Genomic DNA, 23,381 nt, shown 5'->3' on the forward strand with positions numbered 1-23,381 from the left:
GTATCAGTAATGGATTCAGGCTATTTCCTGACATCTGCAAGCTCTGCCAGAAGTCACAGGTCAAAAAATAATACTGTCAGGTAGCAATTTTATAAGCATTCGTATTTTGTTTCCTTGGTTTGCACATATTGATATCACTGCATTAAGAAAGATGTTCCTTCCTTCAAGTAATGACATCGTTTTAAGTACAGGGTGTACTTGTATGTCGGAAAGTCAGACTAATCACAACAAACTGAAGTCCAAATACTAGTGGTCAGGCAGAGTATAAACAGACATGCTTTAGGCCATCTCTTGTGTATCCAAGCGTCACATGTCTCTCAGCTTTGATGACTATCTGCCAACACATCCCTTACGAAGGACAAAGCTCAAGTAAGTACTATGAGTGGCGAGATATACAGCTATCCTTTGGATCTTATCAAGAAGTTTTGGTCGAAGTTCTAAGAAAGCTGCAATATTATCTCTTCATTTTGCATACAAATAACTCACCTGGGATTTATTTAGTTCTTCAAAACTGATACTAAATAACAGCCAAAACAAAATTACATAAAATCAAAACAGACAGGTGAGGGATGGGGGAGGAGAGGTAAAAAAGACACCCCTCAAATCACATTAGTTTTAGTTATGGACACATGGGCTTTTCCGGGGGGGGGGGGGGGGGGGGGGGGGGGAATCACTTTCTGCCTTAACTGCAATAACATTACTGTCAACTGCTGTCAGTTTTACTGCTTTAACACAAATATGATACAAATGACAGAAAAATGTAGCAGGCATCCTTTTAAATCTTCTGAGCACTGAAGTTCCCCTTACCTGTCATTTCCCAAGCTAATGCTCTGTTTAAGCAGTTAAGATCAATTAATAATTCTTCTAAAAGATGCATTACTATTTCCCACAGAAAAGACAGGGTCAGTCATTGAGCTCTTGGCTCAAAACTGCAAGTTAGAAACAAAGTTAGTTTTATTTTGCCCTTACATATCAGACTACTGGAGAATTTTTAACACTTTCTACTCCTGTCTAATCCTAACCTGACCTTCCCACAGGTGTTATATGTTTACTAAAAAATGAAGGCAGTTGTCAACGTCATGTAAATATACTAAATGTTGCAAAAGTATTGTTATTGTACTACCATCAGTTTTTGCAGAATACATAGAAGTCTAAAAATCTTGACTGGAAAACCCATTCCAAGGAAGTACTCGTTCATAGATCTACTCTGGAAGACAAGTTCTTGAACACCATGCAAGGGACAGCATGGGCTCATACGCCGTATCTGTGGGGAAAAGAACATGGCATACCATGCTGAAGCGTACGTACGACCAGCCGTTTGACATTCACACGCACCATTACTACTTGGTATCATGCACAAGTGGCTGATAAAAATGCTCAAGTTTCCGTTCAGATTGCAGTTAGTCTGTGCAAAAGTATCTGTTTCTTTTTACCAAGATGTAAACCACCACCTATGCGGGAGGCTGATGTCAGCTTCCTACCAACACACAGATATTCCAGACATGTGTTATTAGTTAAGATTCCTGTAGCCTGGAATATCTAGAAGAGCTGCCATAACCCTGTCTACCATGCTCTAGGTGACCCTGCTGAACAGGGAGGTTGGACTAGATGATCTCCAGAGGTCCCTTCCAACCTGACTGATTCTATGATTCTATGAAATGAATAGCATAGGCTTCAATTCTAACATAGGATTAAGTACTTATGAAGAAGAAACTTTATTTTGTGTAAGTAGCTGGAAGGTTCTGATCACGACATGGTAGATCGAGAAGGCTGTTAAGCCTCACATGCCATCTATTTCAATTTGTCCATCCATCCATTTCTCCCTACCTTCTCTCTCCGCTTCCAGAATTAACTGCAAATCAAATTTCACATACACAAGCTGCTTTTCATAACAAACTTCCTGCAAACTCTCTGCACAGAAAGCACGTTTTAAAACCACTGATCTAAGGTAGAGAGCAATGTATTGCTCTCTATCAAACCCTTTGTTGCTATGCATACAACATGCACATGTTAGGGAGGGCAGAAACAAAATACAGCTGGAAAACTGTCATTATCCTGAGCTTGTATATATTCTCAAGCAAGTTCCCCTCCAATAGCAGCAGTGTAGAAAGCCGCAACTAGCTGGGTTTGGACCCTCCCCCCCCCCCCCTTTTCTACTTTTTTGGGTTTTGGGGCTTTTCTGTTGAGACAGTTATTAGGACCCTACAGCACTCATCTCAGTAGACATACAGAGACAGATAGCAGCTCAACAGAAGGAGAAAGCTGTACAAACTGTTCTGCCCCTACCAAATCTACCTTTACAGAATGACAAGCTAGCAGAAAAGTCTAGATGACTCTTGTAGAGGTGCCCAGAAACCAGGAGGGCCACAGCACTGTGTTGTCAGTGACAGAAAGCATCCTTTCCATTTTGTTCCCAACTCCCTTGACAAGGTAGTTACAGACATAAGCCACACAGAGTATGAGATGATACGAAGCACAAGAACTATTTCTAGTATAAAAATGTACACAATATTTTGAGAAAAAAAAAATCAAAAGTGTCTTTGACAGATCCAGCATCTATCTTGTTTTTACATTTCAGAAACTTTTAAATCGTTATTCATCTACATGTTCTTATGTTGCTAGAGCAATTCTGTACTGATTATCTGAAATGGATAGCAAGATTTTCCTCAACGCTTTCCTTTTTACTTCCAAATTTGACACGATCCCTTGCTTTCTTCCTTGCCTTCTCTTCAACCCAGTCCTCTCACTTCATGAATAAGTATCGCAATTGTTTCAGTATTGGCCCTTTCTTTCCTCTTTATGTTTTCTTTCATTCTGTTCAGCCTTTTTATCCTAGCTACTGTATTGAGGCAATAAGCATACACCTGGGAGGAGTCTGTGATGCCTCTGACAGAACAGTCGTGATGATGAACAAGGAGCTGCCTTCATCAAATAGCTCCATTTCAAATTTTCACCACCTACACAGTGATAATTTAGGAGTAACTAATGACCGAACATCTTCCTAGCAGTGGCACTCATCAGTGAAACTCCTTCTAAAGGCAAGGTGTAGAAGATAAAGAGGTATGCCACTGCCAATTCCTTTTCAAGTGAATTAAAACCAGCAAACAACAAAAAAACCCATACAGACCAGCCTGAGGCCAAACATAAAAGCTTATTCTAGTATAAGTGAAGCATTAATCTCTTGACTACAAAGTTGAAAGAGTTACAAAGGATGAAAATGAAAACCCTTACAATCTTAAATTGCTAAATGACACATACAGCTTTTAAAGTGGCATTTATCCAAAATGCCTTTCCCACCACCTTCTTTCAGTCTTGAGAAGAGAAGGAATATAATATTCCAGAACAAACAGCATCAGGCCTCTCTAACAACTCCCATCCATCACCTCAGAGGTCTTGATTTAGTAATCAAGTGACTGTCTCAGTTTCTTTAACCTGTATCTCAAAAGAAAGTATTACCACAGGCAATTTTCAGAACCTCCTCTTCCATCTCAAGCTCACTCACTTGATTGCTTTAAAAGAAAAATAAAAGGAAAGGCTAGCTTGCTCACTCCTTGCACAGTAACTTCATTTGCTATAGGAAGTTTGTACTGCCAGGCAACAGTGCTTGCTTATACAATACGTCTTGTGAAATCTGGACAAAAATCCACTCAATTTAGGTCAAGTTATAAGCTTAATGGAAGTTTTGCATGCCTTTTAGAGGCTTGATTTGAGCTGAGTAAGATATGGGTTCCAAGATTTAAAAAACAAAACCAAAACCTGAACAATCACATTATTTTAGATTTTAGACTATGACTGTAGACAGGCACAGGGTCAGGATATCAGTATATGCTAAAACAGCAACTGCAAATTATGATAGAAAACAACAACACATAGATCTTTTCAATACCTGACTTTGGCCTTTCGATATCTGACTTTGGCTGGTGTATAAAAGAGCAAATTTGGACATGTTTTGGCAAACATGTATAATAGCCTCCTCATATGCTCTTATTCATACTTCTAAGATTACTTCTCCTTGATTCTCCCTTCCCTCTCCAACAAAAACAGCAACAACAAAAAAAACCTCACTTCTGTGGCAACATAAAGAATGAAAAGAAACTGCAGCAGTTTAAGCAGTGACAGCACACTCTAAAGTTCTGTTCATATTAAACAGATTTCAAGTTATTTGCTCCCATTTACTTCATAGATTTCTCTCCCCCTTTCAAATCTCTATAAAATGTGGACACAAGATTTGCCACACTTTATCCAGATGTTTTCAACAGCTTTTACCCTCATGCATACTGAAATCTAAGCTTAAGCCATTTCAGGCACTACAGCACAGAAATCTATAAAATCTACAAGCTTATAAAGCAGAAACTTTCACCATGTTAACACTATGCAATAATTAAAACACCATTGACAAGAAGTGTAGATAATTATTTGTTTAAACAGGAAGCAATAAATTGTACTACATAGTATTTTTTTTCCATTAGCATGATGGGATTATTGGGATTAGCATAAGCGATTACTGATAGAAAATTCAATTAGAAAATAGTTAAACTAGGAGATCATTATGCTTTATTTTATACAGGCTTATTTTCTATTGAAGGGTTTCCCTAGGTCTCCATAGCAATAACAGGTTTCCAAAAGAGCACTGTGATTCCTCGCACTACTAACACTTGCGGCAAGAAGGAAGGGAAGAACTCTCAAACAGCAACTCCCTGCTCTCTTGTGGAGACTCCCGAGTTTGCCCATATCATGGTACACATATATATGTAAAGAATATGCTCAGCAAGCTTCAGGCCACCCATCTAGTTCTACTACCAAACCTAAGCAAATCTGGTTCTTATTTTACACCAGTCCCACTTCTAGGACTACCCAGTTCAAAATGTTCTTGAAGGCATTAACAGAAGTATCGTAATAGCAGAATGCTGACACAGCATTTTATTTTTTTGCAGGCCACATCCAGAGAGCACAACTCTCCTCAACAGGTTCGTTCTGTCTGTACCTACCCAATCCTTTTTGGTTGAAGCACTTGAAATAATACATTTTTCTAAATCTATGCATTTTTAATTAGAATTCTGCTTAGAAAAACCCATGCCTGAACACACTTGCTTTATGCAATACCCAGAGATTAGCTACAGAAAAGGGAAAAAAGTATCAGAAAGATACAAAACTATACTACTGTTTCTAAAATAGTTATGGTGTAATATACATACAGGGTGCATCCAGACACTTGCATTGATATATTCATATTTGAAAAAATGGAAGAGATGCTCAATAATACTTCAAACATAGTTCTAAAGATTAAAGTCACCATGTAAATACTACAACACCAACATGTATTTTATTGACTGTAAATACTGATCCTTAAAACACAAAACAGTAAAAGAAATGATTTTCTAATTTCTTTAAAAGATGCACACATCAGTACCTAGTTACATTTGGAAAGGTGAAGCAGTTCACAACATATTGTTTGAAAATAAAAAGCAACGCATATACCAAGGGTACTGCTATTCAAACTTCATTTCATTTTACATTTCTGCATTTCAGACAAAAATTCCAAAGTAAATCCCATTTCCCATTATTTAAAAATCCTAGCATTCTCTGTCCAACTGCTCCCCCCAGAGACATTGAGAAATGCATGTTATTCTACCCTAAACCTCCATTCTTAATTTTAAATACACGCAAGCTTAACTATTAGATAGTGTCCACAGCCCTGCCACTGGCATGGAAATACAGCTTTTCACAAAACATTCACAGGAAGATTTCCTGCTTTGCCCTAAAACAAAGTTATCCCTCGGTCACTGAACGTAGTCTTTCTTTGCAGCTTTGCTGGCTGGAGGGCTGATGTAAGTGCACCAAGTATCAGCAGGATGTTAGAGAAAAATGAAATACCTGTTCTTTCAGATTCCTCATTCCACTTCACTGTCCCCCAATAATTTTAACACCACTTCCATTTCAAGGAGCGTTCCGGCTTTTGCATTGCTTTGAGATCTCAATAAGGTCTGCGACAACACCATGCATTGTTTCTGCGAGTCAGACAGTAAAAGTTTCTCTCTAGAGCTAGGCAACCACCCTTACAGGTGACTCTAGCTTTTACTAGAGCAAAGTGAATTTAGGATAGAACGCAGGCAGAGTCTTCAGCCCACCTGTGGCATGTGAGTAACCTACCTGGGATAGGTGCTCCCAGCTGCAAACAGTATCACTATCAAATAGTGGTAAGAGAGCCACTGTCCTGAACTCTGTGGGTTATTTTTCCAGATACGCAATACCCAATTGAGACACATAAATTGTAATTGCCATTTAAAATTCTTATTTTTTGTAACCAAGAAACGAGACACACACAGACAGAGAGACATTAAAAGGGATTACAATATCTGTATTTATGCTAAAGAGATTTGTTGTTTCCTAGCTCTTGATCACTGGTAAATCTCTCCACTGGATATTCTAAACACAGAGCATGTTATGTCTATATTTTTTGCTAGCTCCTACCTAGTTTTTTCACAGAAAAATGAAAGGCAAGTTCTGATTAGGGAATATTTATTGTTTAGTTCAGATGGGAAGCTGAGTGCTTCCAGAAGACCTCATGGGCAAGCTCAGCAAAGCAAGCAGCACTCCCTCCGCTCCATTAGCTTGGCAGAGGCAGACTTCTTGGCGAAACGAGCACCTTACACAGCCACTTGTTTTCCCATTTTGGCCCTACAGGTGAGCAAATACAGACTGTGTTGAAAGTTTTTTTTTTTTTTGTTTTTGTTTTGTTTAAAGATAACTCACAGTGACCAATTTTATTAAAAGAGGACAGGCATGCTTGAATTAGTCAATTCAAATACAGGACTTGTACATAACCATGAATAGTAACATGACAGCAAAGTTAAAGCAGAGATCTCTACAAAATAATGACAAGAATAATACCTATAACATTTACCCCAAAGAAGGCAAGGAAAAAAAATAGATTAAAAAAAAAAAGAAATCAATGAAGAAGCAATTGTCACTGTGTTACATTTTATTACAGCTTTACTTTGCCATATGCAAAAGAAGCTAGGCAGACACAAAGAATGTGAAGTTTTAATTCTGTGCCAGAGTACAAAATGTGTAGAAAAATGCTTCTGATGGGGATTTGTTGCTTAACTGGAGCTTTTTGGCAATGGTCAGAAGCGTTAATGAAATTAGTAAAAAAGATTTTCTTAAAAGTAAATTGAGAAGATGGAGCATGCAGAAAATTAAGAAGCAGGGGTGAAACAGGTTATCAAGCAAAGCACCTTTTTTGTTTATCTGCATGCAAGTCTTGAGAGTTCCTCTCTGGTATTTGTTATAATCCTAAATCCCTATCTAGTAGCAGCATATGCAACTCCTGTCCTTAATACTGGAGTAAATAAAAACAAAAAGCTCCCTGTAATAATCAGTACAAGTTTCACCAAGAAACAGCACACAGCTCTCAAAAGTATAAGCAATGGGTATAATGCTACAGCTCTTAAAGATCAGCAGGCACCACAGACTGTTTAGGGGGCAGGGGGAATGAAGAAAAATCACAATAAAGAGCCAGATATACAACATATGCTAGCAGAACTAGTCTAGTAGCTCGCATTTTGGTGCTGTTTTAGAGCAGAAGAGCAGCCCTGGCAGGCAGTGCCGTAGAGCAGCTGCTGAAAGCCTCCCTGACACCAGAGCGAAGGCAGAACTTACTGCACAGGCTGTCCTTATCTCCTGCTCAGGCAAAGGAGGAGGATGCTTGAGGCACTTATTCGAGCAGCACGCACCACACCAACGCCCAAATACCTCATCCTAGGAGCATTTCAGCATTTAAGCTCGGGATCTGATGCTGCCACTGGTTTACAAAATGAACTTCAAGAAAATATTACATAGATATCTATCTATGTGTTAAGATTTTATTTAGCAAGACCAAAGGGATCAAGGAAAGGACAGTTTGACACAAACAGAAGAATTCACCCAGGACAAACTGACTTTATATATAGTTTATTACAAATGAAAAAAATGCATGCAAAAGCAGCAGCATAGCATACACCTACTAGCTGCATCATATTCTTCATATCTACAGTGTAGCACAATTGCTTTGTATTTAACATAGCTGTTAAAGTTTCATTTTACTACCTAGCAAAAGAGTTACTTTTCTCAGTGTGGGTACATGACAGGCTTCAGTACTGAAAATACTCCTGTGGCTTATAAATGAGTTAAAAAATGTCTTAGTGAAAGTTGGATACCCCAGCTTAAATGACTGATATTGTTTGATTAAACTGAAACAATCTACCTCCCCCTAGCCCTCCTCCGAAAGGAGGAAATGACTTAGGATAGAGTGCAGTGAAGGTTAGAACAGTTAAGATCTGCTACACACACCTCAAAATTTAAGAAGAACAAGATAATCCTGACCGCTTGTTGTACAGGAAGGGCAATGGCCTCAGAATTCAGATATGCAAGATGCAAGAATCGTTTTAAGATGAGATCTTAGTTTGCTGCTTTACAGTTTGTATTCCAAAAACGCCCTTTTTTGGGGAGCCACATCAAGTTAAAGATAAAAACAGCCAGAGTGTAACAATATTTGTTTTAATTGGGCTCCAAGGACATTCTCTGAGTACATACAGAGTTTATATTTGAAACTGAAGGGGAGGCAAGAAGCAATTCAGTTATCTGGGTAGAAATGCAGCTGACAAGAGCTGCAGGCTTTGAAATAACTGCCTATCCACCTGCCTGGGACATGTGCCTTGGCCTAAATACCACATTTTCTTTAAAAGCATATTCTTCCATTGTCAGATCAACACTGGATTGACAGGCAGAAGAGACCGTTCCAAGGGAGACAGCTGACTGCAGCTGTACTCCCTCACACATTAGAAATAAGAACACTAACCCAGGGCAGGAGCCGATACTGGCAACAGCAGCAGCCGCCGCCAAAATAAATGAAGCCTGCTCAGTGATTGCATAAAATGCCTGATGTCCACGCAAACAGGCAAATAATTAACCGTGCTGTCCTACTTCAACCAATTTCTTGGCCTCCTTCTGTATTAGGAAAGGTGCGGAAATATCATATTAAAGAAAACTAATAGCTATTTTATCTTTCAGCAGGTATTTTCAATTACAGGATGTGCGTGTGCAAACACAATCAGCAAACACTGCACTATTTTGTCCTAAAACCAACACACACAGCAAATGTAAACAAAACAGATTATCCACATTTTTAATACCATGAATTGAAGTTTAAATTATAGTCCATCAAGAGTTTAAAAGAAACAAGCCATGTTTATGGAACGTGATCGACAGAATCGTTCATAGACTTGAATTTCACTGAAGTAGTGATGCGGCAATAAAAGACAGTAGGTCAGCTTTAGAAGAAGTGACTACACCAATGCATCTCAAAGTGAAACTTCAACTCGATGTATATCAAGGACGGCAAGTGATAATTCCTGCCCTCGAGAACTAAATAAATAATCAATCTCTAACAAAAATCATATCCTAAAGACTGTATCGCTTGATGACAAAGGTCTAACCGCAAAGATCACTTTCAAGGGCAATGACTCAGTGGGTACTTGGTAACAACTGAATGTATAACATTTGAAAAATTATCTGAAAAGAAACCATATATATGCACACAATTACTCTGTATACACACACTAATACAGTAACTTTTCCCAACAAAACTGTTGGCATTTGAGTCATGCTGTCTTGATAGGGATAAAAAGAAGATGAAATAAGACACAGGGACATCTTCACCATTAGAAGTTCCTCCAAGAAAGGGCCTTAATACTTACAGAGGAAAAAAATTAATAAAAAAATAATAATAAAAAAAAAAATCACAGTAACTATAGAGACAGAGCCTTGTTGTGCATGCAGCTTCTCAGCACTGACCGAGAAAATAAATCTTGCGTATCACTGGAAAACATATTCCATTCTTTGGAAAAATTTGCTCCCAGAAGTATCTAAAAAGAACATAAATTTGAAAATTCAAGTCAGTCTAAATAAAGAGCGCACAATTTTCAAAGGGCTTCCAAGTTTCAGTAAGGCAATACTTCAGTGTTGATTTCACTAACTCAGTTGCTTAATGAAAAAAAAGCTTAGCATTAAATGAAGATACCATGTGATAAAAGTAAATCAAGTGTAAAGGAGGACACAAAACCCATGAATTATAAACAGAGTAGAAAACAAAGCTATAGAAAAGCAGCCCAACTTCGAAAACTAATTTTAAATAAGCAACTGTCCTGAATTAATATTTTGAAAATGTAACTATCAGGCTAAGAGTTATTTTTAAGTTTTTAAGAAGGATAATATTTTTGCAAAGAGAAATATTTCTCAGCAAAGCAGTAATGTCATCATCCTCTGGTAATATTCTTTACAGATAAACAATTTTTTGAAAGGGACTGGAGAAGCAGAGGCATCAACCATAACAGCTCTTACATCCACATACTTGAGAACTGAGACAGTGTTGTCACCCTAGCACTTCTTTCTTCCCACCAGAAAATACTCATATTTAATTGAGATAAAAGGCTCTGGAGAGACAAGATCAGGTTCCAGACCCAGGTACCTGAACTGGCAGCAGGAAAATCCTCTTGCTTGTAATTTTTAGTAAATTCTTTGCCAGAGTAACATAGAAAAAAAATGCCCAAATTTCAAACCATAGATTCAAATTCAGTCATTCCAATTTCAACATCAAATTTCTGCCAGACTAGAGAGGTGGTAGGGCTACATCAATAGTTGGCAAGTTGAAGAAATGAGAAATCAGGACTAGTTAATCTAAGGGAAGACAGGAACATGATATAGGAAGGGACAGGCTAAGAGCTACAAAGAGAGACAAAGATCAAGAGCCACAGGGACAGGAAACAAAAGGCAGCTTCGCCCAGAGCCACAGGATCCATTAAGCTCTTGCCAGGAAGATCTTGACAGCATCAACAACTTTAAGGATAAAAGCATTTTAAAGGTGCACGTTTGTCCAAGTCTACCAATATTTCTCAGTAAATACAGTGAACATCTTAGAGCTGAAGCTGCTAGGAACTTTATTACATTTCACACAGAACAGAAATTTTAAAAGATTATTCTTTTAGGTAATTCTTTATAGTCCATTTTGAAGAAATTTTCAATACAAACATAAATACAGTACAAACATGAATACATACCTAAGCACAGACCCACTAAATGGGAAGGTCAAATAGAGTAACGAAATATTTCAAGAACACTATTTATAAATGAAAAAAAATGCAAATTGCCTGAAGATGACAGGAAATTGCACTTATGGAAATAAAACAGTTAGGCTTGAGGTTAATTAAACCATTAATCCCTTTTGTTTGCAAGTTATTTTCAGAAAACCCTTTAGCTTGACATTACCAAGGAAAGGTACTTTGGTTTCATTTTGCTAGGCTCCAACATCAAACGCAATAGAAGACAGCTACCTCACCCGCAGGACCCTTCCGCACACAAAACCAGTGCTTTTAGCTCTGAAGAACATGTGGTATCAACTGTAATAACACTGGTACAGATTTTCGAAGATGTCTGAGCACTTGCTTAACATTACTATGCTATGCTGCAGTTTATTTCACATTACTTTGAGATACAACAGCAGTGTCACCATTTTATGTTAGCAATGTAATTTTTCCAATTTTAATTTTACATTATTTACACACCAGATATAGTAATAAATACCTGTAATGAAAGTTGCCATCTTCTCCCTACAAAGATAGAGATATATTATGTTCATTGCATCTGTTCCCTAGTTACAATTTCTGGATCTAGAGCTGGGCCACTTTGAACATGAATGAAACTGAGAGGAGAAAAAGAAAAACCTAAAGAAAATTAAGAAAAAACAAAAGCCATCCATATTCCACAAGAATATTTAGTTTCACTACTGTATTCAAGTACAGTTTACATAAAACAGACTGAATGACACAGTTTTCATGGGGCACACTTGTTCAAAAGTCCTGTTAAACATTTAAAACCCATATTAGCTTAAAAAGTTCATAATTATGTACCTTGTAAAATTATGCCACTAAATTTTCTACCTACAGTGCACTGCAACCCATTTACATTTATGGAGTCACCTCAACAAGCTAACAAGTTTTATATCAATAACTGTATAAAATTTTTCTTTAAAAAAGTATGAGGGTATTTCTACTGAAGTAGAAAGTTGCATAGAAATACTTATTTAGATTCTAAAGGGAAAAAATAACAAATAAAGGTAATTTTTTTTACATATCTTCCTGAAGCTCTAAGCTGTAAAATACAGTAAGAAAAGAACAGACCCATAATGAGTCCACGGCAAATACCAGCAATTTTTCTAGTACTTTATTATCTAAAAAAGTACACAAAACTGATACAACTACTTATTTACAGTAAGAACAGGATAAAGACAAACCTCAGTACAAATCAGAGCATAGCTTTGGGATGATCAAAGACATCTTCACAAAACAAAGATCATCTTCCATGACCAAGCAGTGGTCTGATGCTAAGCATAGACATCACTTCAAAATAACTTTTCCAAAATAGACTGCTTGTAATCCTTTGTTTTCATTAAAGGGATAGCATGTCAGAAAAAAAGAAATAGCCATCTATCATACTTGCAATTGATTTCTGAACCCGTATCTACTACAAGAAGTAATCACGAGTAATCACATGGACGGACAACCTTCTCACTGCATTAGATAACAAAGGGATTATTTTACCACAGGTCACAGGATGGCAAAACCCAACATATCAACAAGATTCATTATTACAATACACAAACAAGACTGACAAGGTTATCACAATGGTAGAGGTACATCTAAAACTGATCTGAATCTTCCATGTAGCCAAAAACCATACCCAGTTCCCCAAAGCATTACTAGTTCAGACCATACTTATAAAAACACGGCTAAGTAATAAATATGCAGTTGTTTCCATTCTAATTAGATTCAAAAGCAAACAATGGCAGGCAGAAGGATTGAATTTATCACCAAATTCACCCCAAGTCTCCCACTTTTGCACTGAAACGTATCATTAGTGCAACAAGAGTACGTGGCTTCATATAATAATCATGATACAGACTACCGTTTGAAGTCCATCCTGCAAATCAAAAACTGTATCTTGAAGACCACATAAAAATAGTATGGAGTCTCAAAAAGTACCTCTGAATATTTAAATGTATTGGTAATCACATGATTTTTTAAAAAAAGTGCCTTTAGTTTAATTCAGTTCATTCTGAAGCTGAAATAGATGACTTTGGAGAAAAGCAGTGAGAAAGAAGCAAAAGCCATTCTAGATTCCATGGAGTGTTTTTTTTAAAAAAGATATCAAACTTCTCAGGCTAAGAGCAGAATAGGGACCAAAACTGAGGGAGACTAATATGATGTCCTTCTGCTTCATCATTCCCCTCCTCCCAAAGAAAGGTGAGAAAGTTTCAGTGTAACATGCTCAACTTTATGGCACCTAGTCATTACTGCTATTGTTTCAGTTAGATACAGTTGCAGCTGCATCGGCATTGTCACCACACATCACCTATGGATAAATACTCTTGTGTACATCTCTTGTTTTCAAGCAATGACCATCAGCCCGAATGAACCCTTTCCATATATAAGTATGTATACAGAAATCCCACCCTGTTATGTAAAACAGCATGCACTCTCTCTCCTCTTTAAACTCTGGCCAAACCCTTTCAAATTCGAGTCACCACCAAACCATGAGGTGTCTTGTATAGATAAAGTCAGACCTTGGCAGAAACAGGAAAAGCAGGTGTTCCAGACATGTATGCAGAATAATCCTTAAATACTCTACTGGCAACCATGAGCTGCCAGAATTATATCAGTGTGCACACTCATTTAAAAATTATACAAATTTCACACCTTGCACATGTGCAATCACTATTAACTATGCACAGTATTTATGCATACTGCAGTCATGAACTTCTGCTTACATTTTAAGATCAAAAAAGAAGCAAAAACAAATGAAAAAATACATCCCCCAAAATAATTACATGTGTTTTTTTCTTTTGCACCTTAATTAAGACCCATATTTTCACCTCAAAAATATTATTAGAAAATCAGTGCATTTGTCTGTCTGTATGGTTGGGAGTTGGTTTCTTTCACTATTTCACAACCAGCTCAAATAATCTGGCTACAATTATTAAAATACATAAGCATATCTTAAAGCGTTAATAGTTTACTTAAAAATCACATAAATTTATCTATAAAAAAGGAAACCAACAACAAAAATAGACATTACCATATTACGTAAGATAAAAAAAATAATCTAGTTAGAGCATTAGCTTGACAAATCTGTTAAGGCAAGAGCATTTTGATTATTCATTTTCAAACAGGCAGAGAGAGAACTATCTCAAGTCATTCTTTTATCTCCTGGAATTATATTAAACCACAAAACACTTAAAAATAAACCAACCAATTCCCCAAATCAAGCAACTTAAAGGTAAGCACAGGCAAGTATGAAGTTTATATTCTGAAGTGGTGCTATTCAGATATTTTCTGCCCATTTCACAGCAAAACAAGAGATTGCTTTGTGCCCACTGCTGTGAATTACTGAGCGCTTACAGACAGAAATATAGATTATTCTCATCAAGAAGAGTTATTATCTTTCCTTCATACAATCCATAACTTTAAAACATCTTTGGCATGATAGAGTTATTAAGGTCCATTCCACAAAGGAAAGACCATAATAACTCACTGCCACAACCATCACAGATTGAGAGTTATGGATAATACGAAAGATAATTGCCCTTCCTGAGTAAATTATATGGGCAATTTCTTATGGGAATTAGAAGGCATTTTTGCATAAATCACTGTACCTTATTAACTAACAATTTAAACTCATTTTATATTCTGATATCACATCCTAAGGAACATGTTTTTAGGCCTGCAGAGTTATTTTCAGCAAAAAAACATCAAGCACTGCTAGAGCAAGACCTTTACTGTGCAGCAATAGATGCATTCGAAACCCCTGGATAGGCATTCTCCTTTCCCATGAATTTCCAGAATAACCATATATACAATGCTTCAGAAAACCTTTATTTTAATAAAGGTAGACTAAATCACCTATGTGTATTTCACATAGTGTTTCATAATATCTTCACAAACTGACTGAGTACAGACTACATACGCAGACGGTGACATGTCCCGGCTGAACCGCCAGGCTCCAAGGGCTATAGCCAGTGGCACAAAGTCCAGCCGGAGGCCAGTCACCAGGGGTGACCCCAGAGATCAGCACTGGCGCCAGTATTGTTTAAAGTCTTCATTAACAACCTGAAAGATGGAAGCAAGCGCATCCTCAGCAAGTCTGCAAAACTGAGGGCAGCAGGCTGGATGGTTGTGCTGCCACTCGGAGGGACCTTGACAGGCTGGAGAAACGGGCTGACAGGAGTCTCAAAGATCAGTGAAGGGAAATGCCCAGTCTTGCATCTGGGGAGGCACAACCTCATGCACCAGTGCAGGCTGGGGCCTTACCTGCAGGAGAGCAGCTTTGCACAAAAGGCAGCTTTGTCCTGGGGGACAAGTTGAACACAAGCCAGCAACGTGCCCTTGTGGCAAAGAAGGCAAATAACCTCCTGGGCTGCATGAGGAAGAGCACTGCCCGCAGGTCGAGGGAAGTGACCCTTCCCCTTCTCCTCAGGGCTGCAAAATACACCCTGAGTGCAGGGTCCCAGTACTGGCCTACTCAGCTCCAGAGAGAGATGGATACACTGGACCGAGTCCTGCAAAGGGCCACAAAGACGGTGAAGGGACCGAAGCATCTCTCACATGAGGAGAAGCTGAGAGCTGGGACTGTTCAGCCTGGAGAAGAGCCGCTTCAGGGTGGTCTTATCAACGTGCATAAATATCTCATGAGAGTGAGGGAATAAAGAGCCAGACTTCTCAGCAGTGTCTAGTGAAAGGACAAGAGGCAACGGGCACAAACTGAAAGGCAGAATTATTATTTTTTTTATTATTATTATTTTTTACTGTGATAGTGGTCAGTCACTGGAACAAATTACCGAGAGGATATCTCCATCCTAAGAAATATTCAAAACTCAACTGGGCGTAGCCCTGAGCAACCTGCTCAGTGTGACCCTACCTTAAGCAGGGGGTTGGACTAGGCAGTCTCCAACATCAACCATTCTGTGATTCTGTACCACTCTTACAGGGAGAAAGCCATCCCTCCAAGGCAAGAATGTCAGAAAGACTGGATTTGCAAGCCTATTCTTGCTGAAAGAAATACATGACTACGTTCTCATCAGCTGTCGCAAGTAATAAAAGCTATGGTACATTTTAGATAGGTACTCTAGAAAGGTCTTCTGAAAGGATTCGTCTACACTAACATACTTTTAAAAATACACTAATTTTGTGAACAAAATACATTAACACTGTTCCATTACAAACATCAGAAAGTAGGAAAAAAAACAAAGCTATTTTGTTTAAAGTCAGGATGGGAAAGATGCATTAAAATACACAAACATTAGAAGATCAGAAATCCTAATCTCTTCCATAATGTGACTGGGATTCTTAGTACCAGGCAATCCAGCTCCTTAACTTGAGTTCAGGGTACAAAATGTATGTGAAAGGATTTAACCAACTGAATTTAACGAATCTGAATTTAAATAATCCACGGGAAACCAATAAGTTTTACATAGAAGCCAGGGACAGAGTACTGCTTATTTAAAAACAAACCATTTTTAGTCCTTTTTTTTTCTCTCTTAAAAAAAAAGGATTGTTGTAAGCACACATCTGATTTGAAAAAAATCATAAGGATCCTGTCTCCACTCTTGGAAATATCCAGCTTTAGAAATATTCCCTGACTGTGACCCATAACCATTTCAAGGAGAAAAGGGACTCTATTAAGCAAGCTAGTTTATGGAGCAAAATAATCACTGGCACTCCAGAATCAAAAACGGTCCCAGAGCAATAAGCACTGGTGAGGCGGATAAAATACTGGGCTAATACCAAATTCAGTATCTGCAAAGATAAAAATAGTGATAAAAAAGGTGTAGCTCATGTACAGTTGCTCCAAGCAGGGTGAGGAGATGGGGAATTCATATATCACAGAAGGGGATCTGCTTCTAAAAGAAAATACTTCCTGGAGAGATGCAAAGAAGGTAATGTAATTGTCTATCAATGACGTTGGATTCTGAATGCATACTGATGCACCTCAAAGCAGAGCATCCAATTATACCAAATAATTATTAATATAATCTGCAGGTGCAAAAGGTGAGACTCTGAAGGGACACATTTCTTGCAACACAGTAGATACATGACCTACCCCACTCTGTCCTTTTTGCCTCACATTCTCTCCTCTAACCAATCTCAAGTTAGCTTAATCTTCACTCTCCAGTCTTTCATTTCAATTGCTTGGTCAATAGGCCGTACAAATCCTTCTCCTCTCCATTTCACCCTCCTATTCAAATTCCTTACTTGATCTTTCTGTCCGTCAGCTCATCCTCGGACTTCACAGCACTTCTCCCTTCCTGGTCATACTGTTGGGACATGAGCGAGTGGGGATGTATCAACAGATGTTCTATTTCTCTGCACACTGGCTTAGCACTTTAGTGGGCTTACCTTTATCTCAGCTGAGCTCTGACCCCTTTTTCCCCTCTCAGCTCACCTATTTTTCCTCAGCTTCTCCTCTATTCAAAGCCCTCATCCCTACTCTCTTCATAGCAAAGCAATACCTCAATCCTAACACAGAAGAGTTCACCATCAATACCTAAAATTTAACAAAGTTACAATCAACTGACCTCAGAATCAAACTGTGAGAAGTATCAGATGACCTTTATAAATTCACAAGACGTTTGTCTTCAGTCATCCTGAAGTTTAGAAGTGTACCTTAAAGCTATTTTTATTAAATATCTATGTACTTGTACATGAGTGCATTTTAGTTTTACCGAAGGCATTTTTAATAAAACAGAATTAAAGTGAAGGGAAAAAAATGGAACAGACTCTGAAGTAAATAATCATTAGATACTGAAGTAAACAAAAAATAGGGTAGCAAGAGAGATGAAATATGAATTTACTCAGGTTGTCTTGGCAGATTATGACCTCTTTCTTTGATGGAATAGAAGATTCTTCCTCCCCTATCCCATACAAAATAAAACGCAGGTGAGCCTGTCTGGGGGCAGTTCAATATACTCCATCATATTACACCATGTACATCACCAGTTAAGCTAGAAGAAACTGCATTAGAAGATGTACAAAAATCAGTATGAAACTGGTTATCGCAAACACAACTGCAGGTAGTATTTAATAATGAGTGAAGTTATTGAGATAGCTTCATTAACTGAGACAGACTCGAAAATAGAACCTTAACATTTTTATAGAGGAAAATTGCAGAGAATAATAGAATGCACATGTAAGATCTGCACAGGAAGATCAAAATATCATTAAAGAAAATCTGTATAATTTTGAGGATTAAAAAACAGGTATATTGATATCAAGAACCTATGAATTTTCTGTTCTTAACTACTAGTTTAACAGCAGAACAGACATCTGGTGAACCCATGATCATAGTTATCATGATGGAGCTATAATAACAAAAATAAGAAAAGGAAAGAGAAACAACGGTAAGGTGTGTCTAGTAGTTTCCGTTTTTTTCTTCATGAGAAATCTGATAATGCTATTGTCACTGTCTTCATCCGTAACATCAAGTATAGCCCCAGTCACCGCATACAAGAAAGAAATAGGAAAAAAGGCTACCAAGCTTACAACAAGTTCTCAGTTTTCCCCAATATATAACGAGGTTAAAGACAGCCTACCTTGTTTAGCCTAGCAACATAAAGGCTAAGAGTAGAGTGTGACTGGTACATATTTATTTATAAAGCGCAACCACAGAAACAGAAATAAGAATTTAGGTACAGGATGATATTAAACAAGAGCAAAGGAGTATATGAAGGCCATAAATAACTTCAGCATGGAAATTAGAAGAATGCTCTTTGCAACAAGCTGGAAAGGATAGGATCATGATTTTTAAGATGAAGCAGGACTTATCGTAAGGATTGAAAGACATGATTTATAAGCCTATAATAGAAATGGAATGCACAACTGAAAAAAAACAACACTCCTACAGGGGGAGGGTAAGGGATAAAAAGCAAAATAAAAAAGACATTGTCTTTTACAGTTTTACAGTAGTCTTCCAGAACTGTGTAGTACTATGTCTAAAGAAGCAAAGTTCCATGAATTTGAAATGCAACATACACATTCCTGCTTTTAAAAAGTCTTCTTGCTCATAAGCATGAAATCTGAAGTAGTACACTTAACACATAAGATCCTGAAAATGAGTAAGACACTTTCAATATCCAGTAGGAGTGTCAGAAGCAAACACTTTAAGTTCTTTGTCTTAAATAAATCTATGTACTTGGGACCAAGACAAAAGGACGTTTAAAAAACAAAAACCAAAAGCAAACAAACAACCTCCCCTCTACAACCTACAAATCACAAAGTCTGGTAGCAGAAACTGCCCAGCACTGGGTGGAGTCCTGACTATACTGAGACCACACCACAGACATGGAGCAACAAATACAGGATAGGACTCAACCTCACCCTGGGCCTTTGTAGTCAAAGGAGTGTATAAAAGCAAAGATCACGCAGTATTATCACCAATGAAGAACCCAAAAGACATTATGAGGACTTGATACCCCACATCCCTTGCTACCTTCATCACCACTGGCCAGACTGCTGGGACACCCATCTGTTCTGGTACTAGTGAATACAGGAGTGTGAAAGCATCTATGTGAAAGAGTGAAAGGAATAAGGTAACAGACGTGAGCAACTGAAGTCAGTTTTATTCAAAGGATCATCTTCCCTTCTAAAGAGTATTGCACTGAGTTTTACTACAAGAGTGGCTGTACCTCTAAGTGTTCCACTTCTACCTGGTTACACACATTGTTTGGCTGTTGCAGAATCATGGCATCTTAAACAGACATTTTCCTAGTGACATCTGTTGCATAAAACATAAGAAGCTTGTTACCACAATAGAAGCCACCAAAAGTTACCATTTATGTAGTTACCATTTATGTCTTTTGGTCTCTGCAAAACTAAGACTTTCTCCCTGCCTAAAACTGTGGATTCCTCTATTAAGTATTTTTTCAACAGTGATGAAATACACTGATGGATGGAGGCAGTGAGAGAAAGTCTCTTACTGTAAAAACTACGGTTACGTACAAGGATGTGCAGTACAACCAAGTGCTGCAGAGAGAGCTCTGCCACCTAACGACTGCTAAGCGTCTTTCTTAGATAGGGACAAGAAGTAGACTGCCTCACCTCTAAATGAGAAAAAGCTTTCCTTCTTGTGGCACCTCTTCACATATAACCCATGCATAACCTTCTAGAGGCTACTTTTACAATTCATTCACATTTTCACATACAGAAAAAAAGAAAAAGAGATTGCCTACAGGATGTGTGTTTCTCAAAACAAAAGCACAACACATTCCACTCAGAATACATACCTGCAGAACATTTTAACTTTCAAAAGCTAGTACTGACCATTAATTATACTCCCTATTTATAAAAACATTACTGTTCTGTGTCAGTACTTGTTCTTTGCTCACGTGACTACAAACTATTTCTCATAATCTTAAATTTTTGAAAGTAAAAGTTTAAAATTACCATGATCTTACACACAAAGCACGTCTCCACATTTTTATTCCCACGTACTTCTAAGATGCAAAAGCAGACTGAAGAATGTTTTAATCACAAATAATAAAAAAGAAAAATATTTTGATTCAGTAATTCTTAAATAAAGCCTTTTGATCTTTACGCAGAAAGACATTGAATCATTAGTCTAAAATACTTTAACTTCTTTCAACATCCTTGAGCAATACTCAGGTAACCACTTCTCCTTTCTTCAGCCACTGGCAGAAAACTGAATCCAGTGAGTACAGATAAGATTGACAAGACAGTAGAAATAGGAGTCTTCCATATATCATGGAGAAAGGAAGGGGGTTATTTATTAAAGAAAAAGATGCAACACCTTACTCTTTTTCAGCAGATAAAAGCATTTAAGCCTAATGTATTGTCACTGAAGAGGAAAAAAAAAAAAAAAAAAAAAGTAAAGTAGAGAAGAAAAACTACATTTTGGCATAATTAAAACTCTCAATGGTTCTATCTCTTTCCAAATTGCAATTTTCTGTAGTCAACCTTATACTTAGTTTTGCCCCTGGGAAAACCTTATATTTGACTGACCTAGAGTTCTGCAGCATAAAAAAAGCAGAGTTTTAGCTAGTTTTGGTATTTAGAGTATGTCCAATATTTCTTTTGTCAAGAAATAAGGAAAAAAAAAAGATGGTATGTGTAGCTATTCTCAAAAATGAAACTTCAATTTCAGTTTTTATTTGGATTTGAGAATACTCTTGGAATGTTTGGAAGTATTCTATATTCAACTGCACTATGATGCCTTAACTAGACTTTAATTATTTTGCAGATGACTTTGACCTGAAACATGCAAACCGTCATTCTGGACCAGACTTATAAACTATTCTAGCAGCCACTCCCTGGCAGAAGCTTGCCCCAGACAGCCTTCTAAAGATGCAGGATCTGTAAAGGCACATATTATATGACCTACTCCATGAAAAAATGTAATCCTAATTGTTGTAACAGAAAACAACTTATAAATCAGAATCTAGCATGTTTAACTTGATCTGTGATCACTTTCAAACCTTTGTATCAATAGTTATAATTGTGGATATTACTATCTTCTATGTAAGCTTCCCAAGACCTTTACTAAATTCTTTAACCCAAGTATCACCAGTGATGGTCAGGTCCAATTAAGTGTGGAATGAAAGAGTGGCAAATCACTAGATGACATTTAAAAAAATTCATTGGGCGTAGCAATGTTTTTTCCTCAAAACATAAGAACAATGATATTTCTACCACTTTGGTAAACAGTATGGATGTAAGACAGTAGAAAGATAGAAACTTATTTTTAGTGAGGTCCTTCCATTTTACATTTAGTTGTGGCCTGAAGGTAGCCAAGAGTTAGAATTTGTTCTGTGTCCTTGTTTTACAAAGTCCCTTAGGACTTCTGTAAGGAATCAAGAAGAGAACTTTTCTCAAACCAAACATTTTGTGAAATCAACCACGTGCAGGGAAAATAATTTCCAAAGGAGCTGATACAATCATCTAGCAACTCCCAGCCTCCTGCATACCAAACGGAGTATCTCGCTCTACAAGGAAACAAACAAACAAAGCAGTGAGAATGTGGGTCTGCATTTTGGATTGATCTCTGAGATGATCTGATGAAGGCCTGCGTGACCTCTGCCTCCAGCACCTACCACAGCAGAAAGGCCTCCATGTCCCACGGTTGCTTTTGGCTGCTGGTTAGTGCTTACCCCTAGGATAGCTCTGCTTCGCCTGCGCCCGTGTGGCATGCACGATGGGAAGACCACCTCGACGAAGCAGGCACAGCCCTTAAAACAAACCTGCTTTCCATTTCTTATGAGAGAGTGGTAATTAGCTTTAAAGCAAACTTCCAAACAAGGTTGATGCATGTTTGCTATCTCATTTCAGATTCAGGGTACAAAACAAACATAAACAAAAGTCTAAGTCCTCTTAAAAAAAAAAAAAAAGAGTTAAGTTTGGTTTAGATTTTGGGATTGAACTGTAATCTTCTGAAAGCTGAATTTACCATGGATATTTTTAACACTGCAACACCTGTAAAGACACTGGACACTCCTAGTCTGGCAGGAAATAAAAGGCCATATTGATACTAAAAAGATCTACCCTCAAGTAACATCTGGTACCACACGAAGATGATCTCAGGCTGACGATCACTAAAAAGCTTGTCTTTTTGTAAGACCTCCGTTTCCACGCTGGGCACGGGGTAGCGGGTTAGGACGCCCAGCTCATCAGCGTGATCCTCCACGGGTGGCGCGGGAGGCCGCCAGGTGACCCACGTCCCCAGGAGCGCCCGCAACGCGCGCCCGGAGCCGCTGCGACCTGAGGCGCCACAGGACGCGCCTGTAAGGTCCAACGCAAGCGCTTCGGGAAAAAAAAAATTAAGGAATAAAATAAGTAAGTAAATAAACAACCGTTCGGGGGAGCCTGAAGCCAAGCGGCAGCGGGCGGCTCCCGCCGCTGGACGCCCAGGTGGGAAGAAGCGGCCGCCCGGGAGCGGCCGGTGCCGGCGCGGCTCCCGCCCCCCGCCGGGCCGGGCCGGGCCGGGCCGGGCCGGGCTCGCGCCCAGGCGGCCGCTGGCGCCTCCAGCCGCGCCGCGCGCGGGGAAGCGCGGCCGCGGGGTCACGCACGCCCCCCGCGGAGCAGCCCCGGCCCCGGCTCCACCCGGAAAAGTTGCGGCGCGGCCGCAGCGGTGCCGCGGGCGGCGGCGGGCGCCCGGCGAGCGAAGAGGCGCCGCCGCGCCCCGGCGAGCGCAGCCCGCCCGGCGGAGAGCGGCGCCCGGGCGCGCGTGCCAGGCAGGGCGGCGGCGCAGCCCAGCCCGGGACGAGGCGAGGCGAGCACCCGCCG

General features: G+C 38.8%; 1 protein-coding gene across 1 annotated transcript in view; it reads right to left on the reverse strand.

The window, feature by feature from the left end:
- The window catches only part of PAM (peptidylglycine alpha-amidating monooxygenase), a 136,236-nt gene that overhangs the window by 112,656 nt on the left and 199 nt on the right, over positions 1-23,381 (reverse strand). The window lies entirely within an intron of this gene.

This window comes from Rhea pennata, chromosome Z (assembly GCF_028389875.1).
Source record: "Rhea pennata isolate bPtePen1 chromosome Z, bPtePen1.pri, whole genome shotgun sequence".
Taxonomy (NCBI): Eukaryota; Metazoa; Chordata; class Aves; order Rheiformes; family Rheidae; genus Rhea; species Rhea pennata.